Below are 9,547 nucleotides of genomic sequence, written 5' to 3'. Positions count from 1 at the left end.
TCTTCTTTTAAAAAAAAAAAAATTCTTTCAACATGTGCACTCACAAGCTTCGGCTAACTCTGAACACAATAGAGTACCTCCTAGGGGTGGAACGATTGACAAAATTCACGGTGCGGTTCATATCACGGTATCAAGGTCACGGTTCTCGGTTCTCTACGGTTCTTTTTTAGTTTGTGATAAATGGTGCACTGGGAATATTAAACCCTATGTATTTATATAACTGTAATTATAAAGTGATGTGCAAGTTTCAAGTGGCTAATAGAATCAGACCTATCACTAAATATCCTACATATGGTTTGTATAGGCTTATAATGTGAAAATGGTGTGATTTTAATTGTGTCATCCTCTGATTGGTCTTATATACTAATGTATTAATCAGAGAGACTGGGTAAGATACTCCTAGAATCTCTACTTTACATATTTTTCTGGGCAGTACATGAATTGCGGTTTGCCACGGACTGCATTTCACGGTTCGGTATGGTGTGTGAATTGTACGATTTCGGTTTTCGGTGCGTTTTGTACCATCCCTAGTACCTCCACTAAACACCCAAAGTATGTCTTCCACTCTCAGACATATTATAGGCACTCACTCCACAGATACACACGTACACTCCACAGACACATATACAACCTCTCTCACACACACACAGTGGGGTGTCCCACTAGGACAATTCATACAACAAATAGGGCCCACACAGACAGACAAACAGAGATCACAGTTGTTAGTAAACATATCATATTACTATATGGTATCTGAGACATTAACTGCTCAGTGAGTAATCCAAATGGCTGTCATTTGCTTTTTCACACTAGTTTTGCTATAATTTCAGAGTTTTCAGATCTACATTTTTTTTTGTTTGTGGGCAATGCCTTGCCCAGTGACCCTTTTCTCCACATACAAAGCATTTATCAAGTCTTTTTCTATTCGTACCGCTTTATCCAATAACACAAAGGTGCTATTGCCATAGGGTCTTCTTTTTTGTACTACTTTCCAGTCTTTACACGATAGTTCTTCCAAGAACTTCTCTCTGTCTTTGCTTTGCCCCGTTCCCATTTTGAACTAAAATTTGGCCCAGTGGTTCTTCAATACCTGCAGTATTCTAACACTGGGTTTTTGCAACAAGGTAGCGATCAACGACCGTTGTGGTAAGATTCTCTTCGACCTTCTCAGGTGGAATCTTCTTGCATACGAGCATCCACAAGGGCTCACTACTTTACTCTTGTTGAATTGGAATGAAACACAATCACCTAATGGTAAATGTATTTCCTTTCATACACACTTTCACACTTTCTCAACGCGGAGAACACAGATTTTAACTAGTTTCTTCTAAACTAGGGGAGTCTGCCCTCCCTTTACTTTACTTGGTCCAGTCTTTAACTTGTTCAACGACACAGAGGAGTCTGGCCTCCTATTTTACCTGATAGAGTCTAGAATTGTCAGGGTTTTACTCTCTATTTACCGTCTTTCACATTCAATCCTTTTGAATAAAAGACCTACTCACAATTCTCTGTTCTCTTGGGGTATTCCGTCAACCCTCAGATCCCAGCCTGCGAGGGAGGGACCAGTCCCGCAAAGGGTCTTAGTGCTGTGGCCACAGTCTTCCTGGATCTCACTCGCACGCTGGAATCGTCAGGTATCTTGGAATCCGGTTCGAAAGGACCAATTAAATGTTAGGTTTAAGCTACCAACATTTATCTCTAATAACCTGTACAGAAGAGACACAGAGACTTTGAGTTAAATTTAAAACAACTTGCAAGGAGAATGAATAGGAGACTGCTTTCAGTTTACAATGTCCAACTCACTCTGAAAACAGCCTCCTTGCTCCTTACATTTTATTGAAGGAAAGCCCTAGTTACATTTGGGGTTTCAATTGGTCTGAGGGGAGGGGTAATTAGCTAAACCAGTTGAAACCAGTTTACACAGTAGCATATTTCTTAGCAGAATACCTTGTTATTTAGCTGAAACAGACTGAATGTGACCTTGTCCTTTTCTCCTCGCCTGATCAGGAACGTTTGCTACAATTGAAGAACATTCCTGCTCTCTCTCTCTCTCTCTCTGGCCCGCAGGCACGGAGCAAAAGCAATGACACATTCAGAATATACGCACACACATATATGCCCTGACTTAAAGCCTGGGGACAAGAGTTAGACAAAGTGAATAACTTATGTACATTACTCCAACATCTTTCACACTAAAACATCATCTTCAGTCACATGTGAGGAGGATTCATACTAGCGAGAATAAGCATTCATGTATTACATGTGGAAAGTCCTTCATAAATCTAAGCTCTTTAAGGAAACATGAGAGGATTCATACTGGGAACAAAACATACCTGTGTACCACGTGTGGAAAGTCCTTTATAGATCTAAGCTCTTTAAGAAGGCATGAGAGGATTCATACTGGGGAAAGAGCATACCAGTGTACCACGTGTGGAAGGTCCTTCATTCTTGCAGCCAATTTTTGGAGACACCGGATGAGTCACACAGCTGACAAGCGTTATCAGTGTATAATGTGTGGACAATCTTTTAGAGATAAACATGCCCTTCAAACGCATCAGAGAACCCATACTGGGGAAAAGCCATACCAGTGTACAATGTGCGGAAAGTTCTACAATTCTGCACATAATTTGAAGAGACACCAGATGATTCATACAGGTGAAAAACCATATCAGTGTACCACTTGTGAATGGTCCTTCAAAGATGAAGGTAATTTAAGGAGACACCAGATGATTCATACAGGTGAAAAGCCTTTTCAGTGTACCACATGTGGGAAATATTTTAGAGAAAAACATACTCTTCTGTGCCACCAGAAAACCCATTCTGGGGAAAAGCCATACCAGTGTACCACATGTGGAAAAGCTTATATAACAAAAGGTATTCTTCAGAGACATATAAAAAGCCACATCACTTGTTGAATCTCCTTCACATATGCAGGCTATTTAAGGAAACACAAGATGAGTTATACAAATAATACCAATTCATGAATAAATATTCATAAACACACATCTGTGCGCACATACACAGACACACACACACACACCTAATCTAATATCTAACACTCTCTCGCTCATTTAAGTCATTATAGTTTGCATAATCTGTCTTCATTGTAAATCTTGTAGTAGCAGCTGGAGTTTGCTTCAAATAATGAAAATCAGAAACAAGATTACTACATTTTGGGCATGTAGTCTGTATATTTAAAGAAGCACATCTGTTTTGGTGGAGGACGGAAAAGATTGAAATATTGGACACTTTGCATTGGATGTGTATAATGTTACTGCGTAGGGCTGACTCTGAAAGTGATGTGTTGTATGAAATTTAACATTTGCACACATAGTACCTGTGTGACAAAGTGTGCCAAAGTAATGCCTTAGCTAAAAGGAAATGATTAATTGTTGGCCCAAGTAGCTCCTCTTTCTTTCCTGATTAAAGATTAATTGATTCAATTTTGTTTCTGTGTCCTGTGTTCTTCCTCAACACCTGTCTAGACAAGCTTGGTATGGTAACTTGCAGGTTTATAGTAGCAGTCCTTAAAGGCATAGGCCGGGATTTTGCAATTGGTCTTAATTATGGTGTATCATGCACTGTGCTACATATCTGTGGTACTTTTTAGCACAGATTGGACCAAGTCACTAATTTGCAAGTCGCAAGTAAGTCTCAAGTCTTTCCAATCAAGTCCGAGTCAAGTCACAAGTTACGACACATTTGACCATGTCAAGTCCAAGTCCAAGTCGTGCCAAAGCCAAGTCAAGTCCAAGTACAGGTCTTATTTTTTCCACGTCCTTAACAAGTCACTTATTGTATTCTATGTGCAATATTGACAATTGCTTTTGGTCATAAATGCATTACCTCTCCACACTGCTTTGCATGTCCCTCTTTGACAGTCATGTCCCTTGCGAAAAACGACCATGATATACTATGATTTCATGTTTTTTTCAGCATGGTTCGGCCTGGTTTTTGGTTTGACTACGTTTAACTATAAAACAGGATAGCTGCACGGTCTAAATAGTCTAAAAAATGCCTTAATTTTTTTATCCCCTTTTTAAAAAAAAAGTCTAAAATATGTGTCCCAGGTCTAAAATTTGTAACAAATGTCTAAAATTTCTTCTGTCTTATTTTCCCCAACCGGTCTGCTGCGAAATGCAATGTAGCCTATGAAACGTGACCGGGTAGGCAGCCGGGGAGGATTGTTTGTATCTTAAGAATGGTTGTTGGGGATATTTGGGTCATAATGGAAAATTGAGCATTTAAACCACATTGTGCCAAAATTATTGCGTTGTCCGAGTGTGTGGATTCATTCACCTCCAACTCGACAGACAACACAACACAAACACAAACCGTGCCCAGCGGCAAATCCAAAGGCTGAGTCAATAATGGTTGGTGGATCCCCGTCACTTCAGGCAGAGGTGTTCTCTGCGCCTTACAAATGTATACAAATATTACAAATACAAATATTATTTATAATCACGGACCACCACTATAACTGCCGTTGTTTTAACGATGCGCAAACGTCTCGCCAAACAATTAAACACATGGCGAAACTCATATTAGCTGTAAACAGCGCATCTATCTGTTAACTTGAAGATTTTTTTGATGAATCATAGAATCATGCTTAGGCCTACAGTTTGAACAAGGGCTCAACGGTGGGCAGAGAGAGGTGCCTGTGCGCGCACGCAGGGCTCTGAATTCTCCATCGACAGGGAGAGTGATTATCAACAACTTTTTAAAAAGCGCTAGATATGGTAAGCTCCGCTTAGCGTAAATGCTAACAAATTATGAACCTGTTAACTTTGAGGGAGAGCAACATATCCGTGTATAAAGTCATCCTTGGACTTTCATATGTAACTTGCCCTATTCATGATGGGGGAGAGATAGGAGACCTGGCGACTGTGAGTGTCTGTTCACTTGTTCATTTGCTGTCACAACATCACCTCACCTGAGGTTTGTACGTCGTAGAATACAGTAACTCTCAGTAACAGTAAACATAATGTTTTAATGTGCAAGCCTTCTGTATTGTCAAAGTAATTTACAATTTGCCTACACATGTTATTTATAGATGTTTTGGCAAGTGTAGACTTGCATGGATGGAAGAAATTTGTTTTCAAAGGGCACATTTCTTTAGATTACCGGCAGGCTACTATGATATTATAGGCCTATGTCTCATTGTGAGGCTAGGTACAGGTACCAATGACAATTTTTAATCTATAGCATAGTCCTATAGTAACTTCATCGAATAGCCCTAGTATATGTTGACCGTACTTTCAGGTTGGGTGTGCTGCCTAATATGCCCCCTTAAGCGCTGTCTTGGAAAAAATGTGCCCATCTGACCAATTTTACTCCAGCATATCTGGAATAGGCTATCTTATCGTTATCTTTTCGTGACCCCGGTTCGGGAACTGGGAATGGAGCGATGGAGTCCAAATTGGAGCGAAGCTGGTCTAAATTTTCAGTTTTGTGGTCTAAAATAGGTCTAGAAAAGGTCTAAAATTTGATGTGGTCAAACCTGGGGACACCCTGTAAAATTAACCATGGTTTTACTCAGAAAACTAAGCATGGTTTTCCCACGGTTTATAACTATTAATTAAATTAGACTTAGTTGCCGCTGTGTTATCCAACTCACATATTAGTGACAGTCCTTGGAGCAATGTAGGGTTAGGTGCCTTGCTCAAGGGCACTTCAGTCATGGATGGAGGTGTAGGGAGAGGTGGGCCTAATTCAAACCTGCAACTCTGTGATCTTCAGTACAATTCCCTAACCATTACAGCATTAGTTTGTGACTATGGTTAAACCATTGACACAAACTAAAAAACATGGAAACGGGAATAACCATGGTCCATGGTTAGTCAGGAACCACTGTTTTCATGGTTACCAAAAAAAAAAAACCATGGATAAGCCATTGTGATACTATGGATGGTTCAGAGTACTGTATTTAGATCGACCATGGTTACTACAGTAAAACCATGGTTACCACAGTAAAACCTTGGGCGATTTTCGTAAGGGGTTCTAAACAAAAAAGTAGGCCTACTGGTACTGTTTAAGGGTAAATCGTTTAGTTTTTCTTTCTTTCATGCATTGTTTATCACACACAACTGCAAAAAAATATATACTGTATATTCAGACTTGGAATGTTATTGCAAGTCATTGCAAGCTAAAACTGTCAAGTGAAGTCAAGTCTCGAGTCAATAGCGTACAAGTCGAGTCAAGTCACCAGTCATTCCAAATATTAGCCAGTCAAGTCACAAGTCAGTCCAAGTTACAAGTCCACATCTCTGCTTTTTAGGGATGGGACAATCCGATCCAGTATCTGTATTGGGTTCCGATATCAACGTAATTCACGTATCGGAAATTTCCGATCCACCCTATTAAGATTTCCGATCCACATATTTTCCTGAAAAGATTCTTGGAGCAAGTTTCCCGATATGCCTCCTTGATTTCCTGGATTTCCTAAACGGCGGGCATCTCAATGCTCAGAGCTCAAGTCAAGTCAAGTCAAGTCAAGTCAGCTTTTATTGTCACTTTCTTCATATGCACAAGACATGCAAGGAAAATGAAATTACGTTTTCCCTCTATACCATTCCAGGACAAGACATATACAGGACTGACATTTTACAGACTGACATAAAGTGCAAGACAGGACAGGTAACAGTGATGGACTGGTAACAATAAGTGGTCAATAATAAATACAAATGTACAAAAGTACAAATGAACATTTAGATATAGAATGTAGACATTACAATAATAGAAATAATAACAGTGACCGTAGCAATAGTAACAGAATAATCAAGCACGTCTCCGTTCAAGAATTCCATGCCATAGATTGCAACAAGCTCAGGTGAGCGTGATTTCTGGCTAGGTAGTTAGTGCTGCTAACAGCCATTATCGTCTCGACGTGTCTGTTGTCTGGAGATACTTTACACTTGATTCATTGCATAGCGATACAGCAAAGTGTAATGTTTGCAAAGCCGTTGTACCCAGAGGTGGCCGCTCCGTTGCGGCATACAATACTACGACCCTAATAAAACATCTGTAGAAGCACCATCCGAAAGGGCACGATGAGTTCTTAGCTATAAGGGGTCTGAATAGGCAGGTCATTAGGTGGGAAAATTAGGCCTTTCATCCTGCCAAAGTTTTCTCTATGGATTATTGTCCAGAGGGCCTATTAGAAGAGATTAAAGTATGGGTCCACCTCAGTTTTTGCCCAAAATTCAATAAGGCCGCCATTTTCCAAAATGACTTGTTTTCATGCATTATTACACTGTACTATAAGGTGATATTAATGAAAGATTAACTATTTTCAGGACTATTCTGCCCTGTTCCATTACATACATGTTTACAAAGGTTGACTGAACTAAAAAAAAATGACTAGCCCGAACAGAATATATCACAGCCTGTCCAATCAGAATTGCGGGGCAGGATCGCGAGCGGGGTATATACAAGTCAGTAGGCACATACGACTTTTTGTGGATCGATGTAGACAAAGCACATGAGCGAGAACTTGTTGTCACGATGCGGGATGAATGCGACAGCAGTCAGATCTTGCAACCTCTGCAGTTGCTTATCCCCTTCAACGCTTGTCTGCAGACCGTCTCCGAGGTCACGCGCCCATGAACTGGTTGGTCAACAACTCACTCACGTGTGTATATGAGTCTTGTCTCACACCTCTACACAAGTTTGCGCAGGTCCCCACTTCAGCTCCTCCTCGCTGCCTGTCCCCTTACTCCTCACACGTGGTGTGGTAGAGCAAACTGGTGTGAGCTCATCGTCTCGTTCATATTTGTGGCTGACTTTAAATGCGCTATTTAATACCACCCACATCGTGACAACAACCCCGCCTCCCCCTCTCTCTCTCTCTCTCTCTCTCTCTCTCTCGTTGGAATTGCCAACTTTAAATAATTCCCACCAAACATGCGCGCACACACACACACACACACACACACACACACACACACACACACACACACACACACACACACACACACACACACACACACACACACACACACACACACATTTCTGCACAGACACACTTGCAAACACACACTGACCCGCACAGACACACACAAATACACACACACACACGCAGGCACACACACACACACACACACACACACACACACACATACACACACACACACACCCACACACACACACACACACACACACACACACACACACACACACACACACACACACACACACGCCACAGTTACTTGCCATACCTAAGTCTTCATGTTCATCCACTAGGGGGCAGGCAAACACCAAGTGACGGACTATCATCTCCATTTAGTTTACCATCATTCCGTGTGTGTGTGTGTGTGTGTGTGTGTGTGTGTGTGTGTACAGATGGTCCTTCTCAGTTTATACATACCATACTACATTGTACATGATAATATGTTTATAATCTTGAGGAAATGATAAGCGCTCTTTTGACCCCCCCCCCCTCATAACTTGGGAACCGAATGGCGTATGACCACCAAACTTGGAGGGGATGATCTTCAGCCAAAAAACTATGAATGACATCAGTTTGGTGTCATTATTGGATATTATGACATAATTATGACGTCATTTCCTGATTTCATTGCCCAAAATGTCACCTTAATGTATTTTCCATTTAACTTGGGTAATGCACATCAATTTTGGTTATTATGTGCATCAGACCACTTCAAATGTTCACAAGGGTGTCTGATGCTAATGAAAATTGTAAAAAATATGAAAAGTGATGATGATGAGACTTAGATCAGTGGTTTTTGGTCAGGCGTACCTGTCAGAATATCGTTGCCATGGCAACAACAAAACTGATAAACCTAATCTTTTGGTATCACATTGTAGCCAACTTCATTTTAGGAAAAGTCACATAGTTTCGTAGTCATAGCTTTAGTCATTCAGGAGTTATACGACATCAAAGTTGGTGTGGGCACTTGAGCAAGGCATCTAACCACACATCCAGGGACCCTGTAACCAATACACTGGAAAAATAGTAACTGTAAGTCGCTAAGTGTAATGTTATGTAAACATTACTTAAGTTGGACTTCTTCTGATCTTGATAGTAATACTAACTATACTGTATAATATCGTAATATTCAAAACTGATGTGATGGGGAAACATATTCCATACTCCCTGTGCGAATTAGAACAGCCCCAACAGTATATTATTTTAAAAGTTAAAAACAGCTTTATTCTCATCTGCCATTGGTGATGGTTAGTTAATTACACACTATCTATAACACAATATAGTTTTTTTTTCTCTTTTCTCTGTTCTTAAGCACATTGAATGCCATTTATGCATGATAATGTGCTATATGAGTATTTTTGATTGATTGATTGATTGATTGATTGATTGATTGATTGATTGATTGATTGATTGATTGATTTTCTCTTTCTATGGTGATCTGTTTATCTGTTCATCCCTTGCAGATCTGTTCATCCCTTATCTGTGATGGGGCAGAGGCAATAGCCATAGACGTGCTCCTGACTGTGTTGACTGTTTTGATTCCCATTCTGTCAGTGACGGAGCGCAGATTGCAATAAGCCCATGGCACTGATGTTCATA

The sequence above is a fragment of the Engraulis encrasicolus genome, chromosome 1, assembly GCF_034702125.1.
Source record: "Engraulis encrasicolus isolate BLACKSEA-1 chromosome 1, IST_EnEncr_1.0, whole genome shotgun sequence".
Lineage (NCBI taxonomy): Eukaryota > Metazoa > Chordata > Actinopteri > Clupeiformes > Engraulidae > Engraulis > Engraulis encrasicolus.
The sequence above is the reverse complement of the archived record's forward strand: the minus strand, read 5'-3'. Positions refer to the sequence as shown.